At 39.1% G+C, this 13,259-nt stretch overlaps 2 pseudogenes; both read left to right on the forward strand.

Moving 5' to 3' along the window:
* The window catches only part of LOC127671116 (vomeronasal type-2 receptor 116-like), a 42,467-nt pseudogene extending 38,455 nt beyond the window's left edge, over nt 1–4,012 (forward strand).
* Nucleotides 4,013–9,103: 5,091 nt separating this feature from the next.
* On the forward strand, nt 9,104–10,414 carry LOC127670639 (leucine-rich repeat-containing protein 58-like; annotated as a pseudogene).
* The last annotated feature ends 2,845 nt before the right edge of the window (nt 10,415–13,259 follow it).

Raw genomic sequence — 13,259 nt, forward strand, 5'->3', positions numbered from 1 at the left:
TTAGCCATCTAGATGTTTTTTTTTTTAAATAATAAAACAATAAATAAAACAATAAATAATTCGACAACATAAGGAGGTCAAAGGGATTCAAATTGGAAAGGAAGAAGTTAAACTATCATTATTTGCAGATGACATGATAGTCTACCTAAGTGACCCAAAACTCCACTAAAGAACTCCTACAGCCATCTAGATGTTTTAGTCACTGCATGTTCCTGTTGTGATATGTATTGGGATGATGGCTAACCACCGTGATCTTGGTGTGACAAGCCCCTGGTGTATATTTTTGGGCTATATGGTTCTGGAATAGCAGGTCTTAAAAAGATGGCAAGAGACTTGGCAGAAAATTTTATATCTGGCAGGGACTATCTCCTCAGAGCCATGCCTGACAAAGTTCTTTGGGCAGGGACAATTAGAGAAGGAAAGAAATCTAAATGTTTTGGTTCTGGATCAACAGGCTTGATGAAGCTGGGTAGAGAGGTAGTGGGAGAATAGAAGTCTGGTGCAGATTTCCGGATAATTATATTTCCTCATCTATTAATTTCCATTATTTGACTGTAAAATATTTTATATAAGGTATTTCTCTGCTACATATAGACTACCTAATTGCCTGTTAATTCGGTTATAGTTCCTGTATGCAGATTGAAAACATATAAATTCCACTTAAGAATTTAATGTGGTTGTAGAAGGACCACTTCAACTGTCTCCCCAAAATGCTTCCTTTATTACAGACTGAAGTTCAGACACTTTAGAGATATGTACATTTGGAGGGATAGAATAGAATAAAGGTTTAGACCTACATCACAGTATCAGATTGTATTGATTAAAAATACAGCTACATATATGTTGAACACTCAAAAGTTAAAGAAATTCCTGATCAAAGGAATTTGAATACAGGGAAATATAATAAACATATATTTCAAGACAAACCATAAGCCTTATACAAAATAAATTGTGTCTTATAGATCAGTTGCCATAAATTAATGAATATTGTTTATAAGATACAATATTAAAAGCTAGCATAACACAGCAGCAAAAATAATCTAGCAACAGAGCAGAATGTAAAAGAATGTAAAAGTGTTACATTAGCATGAATAGTCACATTGAGAAAATGTTAACTATTTGACAGGAGAGTTTAAGAAAGCATAAGGAAGATACACAAATGCAGAACTGAGTGTAAAAAGAAGTAAGTGTAGTCTTTCTGCATCTTTTAAGGAAAAGTGAAACTAAAATAGTTTTTGAAATGAAGCCTTTACAAAAATACTGAAAGTTATTTGTGACAAGAAATATGTGATTAAATAATATTAGGAGCATTTATTTTTCTCCTCTGAGTTTTATTCACAAAGATTTAGTTCTTAAAATCTATTCTGGAGGAACAAAGAAAACATAAATTTAACTATTAAGTAGTTGTTTTCCTGAAAGTCTTTCAAAAAGTTTTTCAAGACAGTAAACTAATAGCCACGAAAATATCTCAATATGAAAAGGAACTTACATCCCCTACTCTACCCTTAATTTCATCACAGAACCCAGTAGTAGTTAAAAGAGAAAAGGCCTACTAACTTTTATCAAACATCCATATATTCACTATAATACCTGTCAGAACTTCCTTCCATCAAAAATGAAAGGGGCTGGGGAAAGATAAGGAATGCTTTGAACACATATTTAGTAGTTTCCAACCAAGATCACATGAGAAGAAAACATTTTCAAACTCAAAGAAATTTATAAATAAAAATGAATTCGTGTCATACATCCCAGACTAAAAAATCATTTTACATAAGAAATTCAATGAAAAATTTCTATTTCAAAATTGAATTCGCATCTTCTATTGGAAATTTAGAAATATTTTTGAGAACTGGCATAAAAATGGAATTAGTTATTGCCATGTAATTTGGTATTTTCTAGTTTGAAAATATATGCTTCAACTGTATTACAAAATATAAATAAAAGAGAGGTAAATCATGGTATGCACTCACTAATAAGTGGTTATTGACCTGGAAAACTGGAATACCCAAAACATAATCCACACATCAAATGAGGTACAAGAAGAAAGGAGGAGTGGCCCCTGGTTCTGGAAAGACTCAGTGAAACAGTATTCGGCAAAACCAGAACGAGGAAGTGGGAAGGGGTTCGTGGGAGGACAGGGGAAGAGAAGGGGGCTTACGGGACTTTCGGTGAGTGGGGGGCTAGAAAAGGGGAAATCACTTGAAATGTAAATAAATTATATCGAATAAAAAATTAAAAAAAAATGAATTTGTGTCATATATTCCAGACTAAAAAATCATTTTACATAAGAAATTCAATGAAAAATGTCTATTTCAAAATTGAATTTGCATCTTCTATTGGAAATTTAGAAATATTTTTTGAGAACTGGCATAAAAATTGAATTAGTTATTGCAATGTAATTTGGTATTTTCTAGTTTGAAAATATATGCTTCAACTGTATTACAAAATATAAATAAAAGAGAGGTAAAAAGCAAAAAATAAGAATACTTCAATATACAACTAAAATAAATAGGCTCTAGGTATGAGATTTTATGGGTGTTTTCATTGTCAATTTGACACAATCAAGATTTATGTAATAAAAGAAAAACCACAATTGAAAATCCTTTGAAGGTCTGGACTGTAGCAAAGAGTTTTGTACATACTCATGTTTAGTGGTTGCTGTGGGCTGCACTGCCTCACTGGGTTGGTGCAGCTCTGAGGAGATGATCACAAGCTACATAACAAAGCAAGTCAGGGAAAATAGTAGAGGCAGGGCAGGCAGCACCACATCCCAGTGGACTCACCTTCAGTTCTTACCTCCTTATCCTCCCTTCAGTTCCTGCATGTTTTCCTCAGTGATATATTTATAATGTATAATGTGAAAAATAACCTTTTCTCCAGAAAAGGATACTCTTTATGGGGTTTTTGGAAAGAAGTATAAACCTTAACTTGTGTGATTATTCACTTTAGAATACTCATATCTCTATACTAAAAGTGACAAGGGAACATGGTTGTAATAACAATCCAATGAGTTTGAAGCATAAAATGTAGTAGGATAAAGGGAAACTTGACCATGCATTCATGATCAACTTCATTTCCACCAGGTATGGATCAGTGTGTGCAGTGTCCAGAAACTCATTATGCAAATGCAGAGAAGACACACTGCCTGGAGAAAACTGTCACCTTTCTGGCCTATGATGATCCCTTGGGGAAGGGACTCACACTTGTGTCCCTTGGATTTTCTACTCTCACAGCTCTTACTATTGGAGTCTTTGTAAACCACAGAGACACTCCAATAGTCAAGGCCAATAACAGGTCTCTCAGTTACATCCTGCTCATCACTCTGACCCTCTGTTTCCTCTGTCCATTGCTCTTCCTTGGTCTTCCAAACACAGCCACATGTATCCTGCAACAGAACGTGTTTGGACTTCTGTTCTCTGTGACTCTATCTACTGTGTTGGCCAAAACCATCACTGTAGTTATGGCCTTCAAGATTACAGCTCCAGGAAGAAAGATCAGATGGTTGCAGATATCACAGGTCTCTAAATGAGTCATTCCAGCTTGCACTCTGATACAAGTACTTCTCTCTGGCATATGGCTGGGTACATCCCCTCCATTTATTGACATGGATGCTCACTCTGAACAGGGACACGTCATCATTCTTTGCAACAAGGGCTCAGCTGTTGCCTTCCACTGTGCTCTGGCCTACCTGGGAGTCATGGCCTTGGGTAGTTACCTCATGGCTTTCTTGTCCAGGAACCTTCCTGACACATTTAATGAATCCAAGTCCATGGCTTTCAGCATGCTTGTGTTCTGCAGTGTATGGGTCATGTTCCTCCTTGTCTACCACAGCACCACTGGGAAGGTCAGGGTAGCTATGGAAAGGTTCTCTATCCTGGCTTCCAGTGCAAGCATTCTAATTGTAATCTTTGTCCCTAAGTGCTACATTGTTTTGTTTAGGCCAGAATTAAACACACTTCCTCATAACAGGGATGAAAGACACCACAGGGGCAAATATTTACTTAAAACATAGTTCACTTGATTCTTCATATAAACTGAATTTTACTTGATCTCTACCGTTCTGACCATCACATATTAGGTCACACGTTTTTCCTGTGATGGCTTTGTGGGTATGGCTTCTTCTCACCAGATATTATATTCTGAGCTTAATTCCCTGGAACCTCATGATGAAGTAAGGAATTGATTTTCGGAAGCTGGACTAGTGCATTTCCAGTCCCCAAAATAAGTAAACATTTGTAATATAAATTTAGAAAACCCTTTTGAAAACAATCATAATATTGAGATATGATTGCATGAGCTCTTATTGTTTCCACTGACTTAAATTATTAATTTTTCCTATTGAAATCTCTCACATTTTGCAGTAAGGACACTCTATTCACCAAATCATTTGATGGTCCTGGGGCTTTTTCTCTAAATTCTTATTTCTAAATCATATTAATTACTTCAACCAGTGGTGTTTTTTCCTTTAAGGACCTTTTCATTTCTCCCAATGCTGACTATGCAATGTCTTTCTGGTGGCATTGATTTCTAACAGTTTCACATGTCATGAATTTCACACAGTTTGACTGACACATAAAACTTCATACCAAAACATTCCTCATAAATTTTCATATTTTGAAATCTTTCAGTACTGTTCTTATTTCAACTGAAGTCCTGAAACAGCAATCAGCAGAAACCATGGCATAGCTAAATGTGACCCATCTTGATGTCTGTCCTGCTAAATAACCAATTAGTTCTCTGAGTCTGAGGTCAGCATCATGTGGGCGAATCCTTGACACTGCTTCACATTATGTACAATGTGTAACATGATTATATTGACCAATAAAATTCTTGTTCCTCTAGAACCATAAGTTAATTGTGACATCACTCTAACCATTATTCTCTACCTTCTTATCCAAAATTATGAACTCTTCCCACCACATTTTGAAAATTTTGTGTATCTCAAAATCTAAAATTATTTCTTGACACCATATAAGGATAACAGTGGATTAAATCCTGAGTCTTTGCAAACAAACAATGTGCTCTAAAAATTATGCATAATTTTTAGCACCTAGAATTCTTTACTTTTAAAATCTATTCAAAATGTGGGCATGTAACCCACATTTTTCATACTAAGTTAGCAGACCACTTACCCAAAACTCACAAAGGTAATGGTTTGCTCCTAACATGAATTAAAATTTGCTTGACCATCTTAAACTTGTGGTTCACAAGCTCTATAACTCTGTGAACCTTTAATATATTCCCAAATATTCTGGTTACTCCAATAATAAAATTATTTTCATGGATAATTCATCACAATAATTCTGCTACCATTATGAATCATTAAATAATTATCTCCTGATTCAAAGGTATTTGGTGACTCTTGCGAAGAGTCCTGTGAACACAGAGGGGACATGACTCAAAGGTTGAGAATCACTGCTCTCACTGAATTTATAGTAATTTCAGAACTTCAAAGGCATTTTTCTTTACCTTCAAAGGAAAATAAACTAAGTCCAGTATTCTCTCGTTTTCTTCCCTCCTTCTTCCTTCTTTCCTTCCTTCACTCCTTCCTCTCTGCTTCCTCTCCTATGTTTTTCCTTTTCTACTGATAAAATCTTCCTTGAAGCCAAAATTATCTGTCTTCAACTAAAAGCTATTTGTCTAGATAACCATCAGGAGCTTTGACAGTCTAAATCTTTTAGGGGAATATTTTTTATTCTCTCTGAACCAAAGACTGCTATTAATAGCTATAATGGACTCATTTATTACTGTACTTTAATTCAGTTTAAACATTTATTACCAACTCACATATTCACCAACCATTGGCAACTTATCCCTTGTGTTAAAAATCGATTCTTTTCTTAAACAAAATATCCTGATTACAGTTTTATCCCACTCTAATCTTCCCAGTTTCTCTCTACTCTCATCCCTTCTGAATCTAGTCCATTTCTTTTTCTCATTAGAAAAGAATAGGATTCTACAAGATAAATACAAAACATAGTAGCAAATCATATTAAGAAAAAAAGTCCATCTCATTGGACTAGGACAAGGCAAATCAACCTAAGGAAAGGAGACTAAAAGAATTCTTTTTTATATTAATTATTTTAATTGTAAACACAGATATTTACAGTTAAGGGTTTTTATGGAATGTAGAGTTTCATGATATTTAACAGATGTCCTAGAAAGGTTGAAACTCAGTCTCATATCTGTTTTATGATATAATTAGAAATTGTACTTAGCAAGTCTCTTTGTGATTATTTTTTCTAGTGGTAAAGCTACCAATGGTACTTCATATTTTTTATTTATTATTATCAGTATTATTACTAATCCCCAATTTATTTTTACAGTTCAGTCTCTATCTCTTTCCCACTCTGCCCTCTGACATGTCCTCACCCCATTCCTCCACCACATTCTCCAAGGGAATGGCCCAACCTCCAACACCCCCACCCCTACCACACACCATCAGGCCTACACATTTCCTGGGACCTCAAGTCTCTCAAGTGATAGGTGCGTCTACTCTCAGTGAGGCCATTTCAGTGAGTCCTCATGTGTGTGTGTGTGTGTGTGTGTGTGTGTTTGTCTGTGTCTGTGTGTCTGTGTGTGTGTGTGAGGGGCCTTGGGCCAGCTAGTGTATGCTGCCTGCTTGGCAGTTCATTTTCTGAGAGATCTTGAGGATCCAGGTTTATTGAGACAACTGGTCTTCCTATGGGTCACACTCCTCTTCAATTATTCCAGCCTTTCCCTAATTCAGCTACATCTTAGGATCACTAATAGTGTCAGGCTTGGAGCCTCCCCTTCAGATGGGGTCCAATTTGGACTTGTCACGGGACCTTCTTTCTCTCAATCTCTTCTCCATTGTTGTGCCTGCAGTTCTTTCAGACAGGAACAATCCTGGGTCAGCATTTTTCACTGTGGGACAGCAACCCTATGCTTCCACTTGATCCCTGTATTTCTACCAGAGGTAGAGTCTTTTTTTAAAAGATTTATTTATTTATTATATGTAAGTACACTATAGTTGTCTTCAGACACGCCAGAAGAGGACGCTGGATCTCATTTTGAATGGTTGTGAGCCACCAGGTGGTTGCTGGGATTTGAACTCAGGACTGTCAGAAGAACAGTCAGTGCTCTTAACCACTGAGCCATCTCTCCAGCCCCCCAGAGGTAGAATCTACAACTTCCCTCTCCCCACTTTTGGACATTTCATCTAAGGTCCTTTCCGTTGTGTCTTGAGATTCGCTCATACCACGTCTCTGGTATGTTCTAGAGGGTCTCCCAACCTCCTAACTCCTGAGATTGCATATTTCCATTTATTATGATGGCCCTCTGGGCTTCACTACCACTCCTCTCACCCCCACAATATCTGATCATGTTTCCATTTTCCCTGACCAACCCTCCATCTCTTCCACCCAGTTTACTTTGTCCCTCTGTCCTCTGTTTCTTCTCCCTCCTGAGTGAAAATGAAGCATCTTAAGTCAGGCGGTGGTGGCGCACGCCTGTATTCCCAGCACTTGGGAGGCAGAGACAGAGGCAAAGGCAGGCAGATTTCTTAGTTCGAGGCCAGCCTGGTCTACAGAGTGAGTTCCAGGACAGCCATGGCTACACAGAGAAACCCTGTCTCAAAAAAAAAAAGAAAAGAAAAAAAAGAAAATGAAAATGAAGCATCTTCACTTGGGCCCTTTGGCTTCTTAAACTTGAGTTCTCTGGATTGTATCATGGGAATTCTGTATATTTTTGGCTAATATCTGCTTATTAGTGAGTACATGCCATTCATGTCCTTTGGGGTATGAGATACCTCACTCAACTTGTAGTTGAGCTTTGTGCAATGTGACAAATATGTATGTACGTTCATCTTTCTACATACCAACTGCCAGTTAGACCAGCACAATTTATTAAAGATGCTTTCCTTTATCCATTGTATATTTTTTACTTCTTTGTCAAAGATGAAGTGTGCATGAGCGGGTAGTTAAATTTCTTAGTTTTCCATTCTATTTCATTGATCAACCTGTCTGTGATGTACCATTACCATGCAGTTTTTATCACTATTGATCTGTAGTATAGTTTTAGATCACGGGTAGTGATTGCCCCACACATTCTTTTATTGTTAAGAATTGTTTTTGCTATCCTGGCAGGTTTGTTTTTCCATGTTTACTTATGTAAAAACATTCTTCTGCAAATTTGACTCTCTTCTTCTGGTTCAATAGAAGTTTATTGCTCCAAATCTCTCCCTAGACAAACAAGCAAGAGGCATCTGGACATGAGGGGAAGGGTTCTAGCAAGCAATCCCTTACTTAATCCACCGCTGTTTTAAAATGAGGTGCTAAGTGCCAGTCTGATTTGAAGATGCTATAATTTTGGTTGTATGGTTTTGGCTTCTTTATCAAAAGACAAGTGTCCACAGGCGTGTGAGTTTAATTCTGGGTCTTTGATTCTATTCGGTTGATTAACCTGACTGTCCGTGTCCACTATCACACAATTTATATCACTATTGCTCTGTAGTACAGCTTGAGGTCAGGGATGGTGATTCTTTCAGAAGTCTTTACTTGTTCAGAATTGTTTCGTTCATGTGAAACTAAGAATTGCTCTTTCCATGTCAGTAAATTATTGTGTTGCTATTTTTATGGGGATTGTATTGAATAAGTAGATTTCTTTTAGTAAGATGCCCATTTTTACTGTATTAAACCTATCAATCCATGAGAATGGGAGACCTTTCCATCCTCTGATTCCCCAGCATGGTAATTCTAAAACTTCCTTCTTTCATGATCTACTGTCTGAGAAATTGAAAGTCCCACCTCTGTCTCCCTGTCCAGTCATTTGCTACCAGCAAATTTATTTAGCATTTAGCACAACCTGGGAGGAAGGACAGTGTCTCACACTTAGACATGCAAATTCTCCTATAATTTGGGAACCCCATTAAGATAATATTAGCAATAAACCAAATCTACAACTGTATATAATTACTTGTAAGTGGATATTAGACAAAGAGTAAAGAAGAAGATTGAGGCTTGACTCGGCTGGCATCAGGGGTGAGAGCCTGGGCAGGGCCATGCTGCACCACTTCTGATGGGGTGGAACCCTTCAGGTTCCGGGATGCACTGCCTCATCAGGCATCCTAGGATCCCGCTGGATGGAGGACACCGGGCTCAGGGAGGCCAAACTCAACTGGTCTGTCCACAGCGTCTGGGGCGGAGGCCCTGGAGTCTGAGCTGGAGGCACACACTGAGGAGTGGCGTGGCTCGCAGGAGGCGCTGCTGTGGCTGCTGCTGCTGGTCACTGCCATGGGATCGCTGGGCGGTGGCTTCCTCCTCTGGCTCCTGGACATGAGTGGCAGTGAGCTCCCAGCGCTGGGACCTGAGCTGCTGACACTGAGCGGCCAGGGCATGCTGCTGGCCAGAACAACCGTCTGGGCGGCCCAGGCTCACCGTCCAAGGGCCTGCCTGGCCCAGTTGCTGCTCTGCTGCAGCCTCCAGATGCTCATCCTCAGTGGCAACTGCTTCCAGGAGCTTCCTGCCTCGCTGCTGGAGTTGCAAGTGCTCAGACCTTCAGCCTGGGCTGGGAGGCAATTAGCTGCAGAGCATCCCGGCAGAGATGGAGAATTTGCAGAGTTTAGAATATTTATACCTTGGAGTAAAAGTCATTGAAGAAATCCCACCAGAAGAATTAGCAAATCTGCCTTCTGAGTTACTAGGTGCTGTGTGACAAGATCCAAAGTGTGCCTACTCAGCAATCACAGTTGCATTCACTTCGATCCTCAGTTTTCATACCTTGGTGACATACCTGCCTCGAGAGATCCGTAATCTTATTCCCTGGAAACGTTGAGTTTATGAGGAAACCCATTGGTTGGTTGTTTTGTTAGAGATTTTACATGACCATACAGCTCTTCTGGAATTAGCCTCAAGGACCATTAAGAATCGAAGTAGTTTTTACACACACTATGTACTTCCTGGGAATCTTCATAGATACTTGGGTTCAGCCAACAATTGTCCAAAACCCAAAGTGTGGTGGAGTCTATTTTGACTGTGGTGGCAGACAAATTAAGTTTGTGGGTTTCTGTGGGAAGTACCGTCTTCCCTCATGCACTGCGTGCTCCAGAATGCTCCTCCCACTGCACTCTGCCTCACACAACTCCACATCCCAGAGTGAGTCGTATTCAGAAGATGAGGCCAGTGCACACAGAATGCAGAAAGTTCTTCATGGTTGGGGAGCAGTGGGTATTGATAAATCACGGAGCAGAAGTGACTTAAAAAGAAACCGGGTCTTGAAGTTGATTGGAGACCTGAGCGTTTTTCGTCTTGAATGTCCATGTAAGACTTTGCCATGGTGTGAAAGAAAGGTTTTGCATTTTATCTTCACATTTGGCAGGAGTGAGTCCGGTCCCAAGTTTAGATTCTTTGAGTGTAATTTATTATCAATGGCAGTTCAAAATTCAGCCAATTGACGACAATTTTCATGTAAGTCTTTGAAGAAACACTAACAGCATGGTTCATTCTGAAGAGCAGCCATGTTTGCAATCAGCCAGATCAACCTCAGACAGCTGAGTTGATTAAAGAATTCATCACAGTCCTCTTACCAGGGTTGGTTTATGCTGAACACTATACACAAAAAAAATGAACCTTCTCCTTGTGTTACCCCTGGACTGTTGAAAGCCTTTCTAAACAACTAACTGGACAGTAAGGCCTATAACTTTTAATATATTTAAACCAGCTCTTGTCTTGTGTGATTGTTACTAACTTTATATAAACTAGCAGTTCCTTAATCCTAGCAAGATTATGGAAGCTTAATATAGAAATTATTTCAGAGCAACCTACAACCTGACACTGTGCAAAACACTTGGAAATATACTTTAACTACCTGAATAATTGTATACATAATACCTGAGTTCTGAGGGCCTGGAACTCTGTAGAATGGACTGGCCTGGAACTAAGAGATCTCCCTGGAAGAACTCCCAGAGGGGACATCTTCCAGGTGGCAATTCTAGGGGTCCTCTGCCTCCCTAGTTGCTGATATTATAGGTGTACACCACCATCTGCTTCCATGGCCATCTTAACTTTGTGTTAACTGCAATGATCTCTTCTAAGTAAATGTCTTTTACACTTAATGAGAGGATAAAGTCTTGATCTGTGTATTCACCAAGAGGCAGAATAATAGTTTTGGACTCCCCCCAAAAATCTAGATGACAAGTAATCTAAGAACTTCTAAGTAGTCTAAGAACCTTCTTTACAACATTGGACTAAATGAGGAAAAGTTGGGCATAGTTGTGCACACCTTCAGACTTGCACTTGGGAGGTAGAGGCAGAAGAACAGGACTTCAGAGTTGACCTAGGCTCCATAGTACATTTGAGGCCAGCCTGGGCTACATACATGAAAACTTGTCTCAAGGTGGAAGGGGGCAGATTTTAACCACCACGTGTGTCTCCATTGTTTCTCTTGTTTACTAAGCCAAGTCTTCCTCTACATTTAAAAGAAAAACTACAACTACATAAGTCAGAGTGAAGCAGAACCTATTATGTTGGTCCTCAGTAGAGGAGTTCACAGAGCCAGCAATCACTGACAACCGAAGAAAGCATTGAGAGAACATTAAATACATTGTATCCCTAAGGTGGGGAAGAAAAATAGTAACACAAAGTGTTGTCCTAGGAAATTAATAAATTTTACTAACTAGTTGATTAGGAATAAAATACTAAAAATATAAGCCAACATTAAAAAGCATGTATCTGTCACTGCTGATCATTAACGAACCTGTAACAGGAAGTCTAGTTGGTAAGTGCCGAAAGTAGTTTCAGATTGCAGTGGGGCATCAGGTGATCTCTTGAAGAGTGCTTTATTAGAAGCCAACTGTATACAGAATCCTTGCATATTACATTTCTTTTTTTATTTTTATTTTTTATTTTTATTTTATTCGATATATTTTTAAATTTCAAATGATTTCCTCTTTTCTGGTCCCCCACTCCCCGAAAGTCACATAAGCTCCCTTCCCTCCCCTGTTCTCCCACCCAACCCTTCCTACATCCCTGTTCTGGTTTTGCCTTATACTGCTACACTGAGTCTTTCCAGAACCAGGGGCCACTCCTTTCTTCTTGTACCTCATTTGATGTGTGGATTATGTTTTGGGTATTCCAGTTTTCCAGGCTAATAACTGTTTATTAGTGAGTGCGTACCAGGACTGATCTTTTGAGACTGGGTTACCTCACTTAGTATGATATTCTCCAGCTCCATCTATTTGCCTAAGAATTTCATGAATTCATTGTTTCTAATGGCTGAATGTATATATACCACATTTTTTTGGATCCATTCTTCTGTTGAGGGATACCTGGGTTCTTTCCAGCTTCTGGCTGTTATAAATAGGGCTGCTATGAACATAGTGGAGCATATATATCCTTATTACATGCTGGGGAATCCTCTGGGTATATGCCCAGGAGTGGTATAGCAGAATCTTTCGGAGGTGAGGTGCCCAGTTTTCTGAGGAACCTCCAGACTGATTTCCAGAGTGGTTGTACCAATTTGCAACCCCACCAGCAGTGGAGGAGTGTTCCTCTTTCTCCACATCCTTGCCAACTCCTGCTGTCTCCAGAGATTTTAATCTTAGCCATTCTGACTGGTGTAAGGTGAAATCTCAGGGTTGCTTTGATTTGCACTTCCCTGATGACTAATGAAGTTGAGCATTTTTTAAGATGTTTCTCTGCCATCCTAAGTTCTTCAGGTGAGAATTCTTTGTTTAACTCTGTACCCCATTTTTAAATAGGGTTATTTGGTTTTCTGGGGTCTAACTTCATGAGTTCTTTGTATATATTGGATATTAGCCCTCTATCTGATGTAGGTTTGCTGAAGATCTTTTCCCTATTTGTTGGTTGCCGATTTGTCCTTTTGATGGTGTCCTTTGCTTTACAGAAACTTTGTAATTTTATGAGGTCACATTTGTCAATTCTTGATCTTAGAGCATATGCTATTGTTGTTCTGTTCAGAAACTTTCTCCCTGTACCGATGTCCTCAAGGGTCTTCCCCAGCTTCTTTTCTATTAGCGTCAGAGTGTCTGGCTTTATGTGGAGGTCCTTGATCCATTTGGAGTTGAGCTTAGTACAAGGAGACAAGGATGGATCAATTCGCATTCTTCTGCATGCTGATCTCCAGTTGAACCAGCACCATTTGTTGAAAAGGCTATCTTTTACCCATTGGATGTTTTCAGCCCCGTTGTCGAGGATCAAGTGGCCATAGGTGTGTGGGTTCATTTCTGGATCTTCAATCCTGTTCCATTGATCTGCCTTCCTGTCACGGTACCAATACCA

Source organism: Apodemus sylvaticus, chromosome 20, assembly GCF_947179515.1.
Source record: "Apodemus sylvaticus chromosome 20, mApoSyl1.1, whole genome shotgun sequence".
NCBI lineage: Eukaryota > Metazoa > Chordata > Mammalia > Rodentia > Muridae > Apodemus > Apodemus sylvaticus.